Genomic DNA, 942 nt, shown 5'->3' with positions numbered 1-942 from the left:
CCCACTAGGTCTTCGCCCTCGGCACCTCCTTAGCCTTTGCCCTCAGCACCCCCCGAGTGCCTAATCGGATCAGCGCCTAAATCAAATCGGCGCCTATGAATCGAAAAATAAATAAATCAAACCTTTTTGTTCGATGACGTCATGGATCTACGAACGAACAACCAAGGATACATACATACATACATATATACAAAGTCTCTTTCCAAATTATATATTAGATATATTAAGAAGATTCACCCCCGGAGCCTTCGCCCCCCCTCCCCCGGGCCTTCGCCCCCCCCGGCCCGGGGGGCGCTGGGGGTGAATTTGGCGAAATTGTCGAGGGCGACTTGTTTTTGATTATCGAACCGACAATACTATATATGTATACATATCGGTCTCCGCGACGAGACAGAATGTTAAATTACAGAAAACGCAATATCGGAAGGCAAAGATCGAAAATCGAAAGATCTTAAGTCGAAAGATCAAAAAGGAACAGGCTTTTCCTCCCGTATTAATGTGCGCGCGCAGGATACGGGAGGAAAAGCATGTTCCTCTTGTTCCTGTTGTATCCTGCTCGCGCAAATTAAGTGAGTATGTACCGTTTACCATGCACCATTTTTTTTTGATCTTTCGACTTAAGATCTTTCGATTTTCGATCTTTGCCCTCCGATATTTGTGTTTTCTGTAATTTAACATTCTGTCTCGTCACGTAGACCCATACATATATATATGTATGTACATATATACAAAGTCTCTTTCGAAATTATATATTAGATTAAGTAGGTAAATTTCATGTTAGTAAAATAGAGCTCTCTGGTTATTTTTACATACCTCCTTTGCATTTTTACAAATGTAAATGTAATCTATTTGAAAGATTCGTATTGGAGTTTCTTTGACATTAAAGGACAACTAATTGAATACCCCTGCCTCGTTGGAGCGATTGTGGTGCTAGGTACTCTT

Source organism: Arctopsyche grandis, chromosome 2 (assembly GCF_051622035.1).
Source record: "Arctopsyche grandis isolate Sample6627 chromosome 2, ASM5162203v2, whole genome shotgun sequence".
In the NCBI taxonomy this organism is placed as follows: domain Eukaryota; kingdom Metazoa; phylum Arthropoda; class Insecta; order Trichoptera; family Hydropsychidae; genus Arctopsyche; species Arctopsyche grandis.
Note: the sequence above shows the minus strand (reverse complement) of the source record.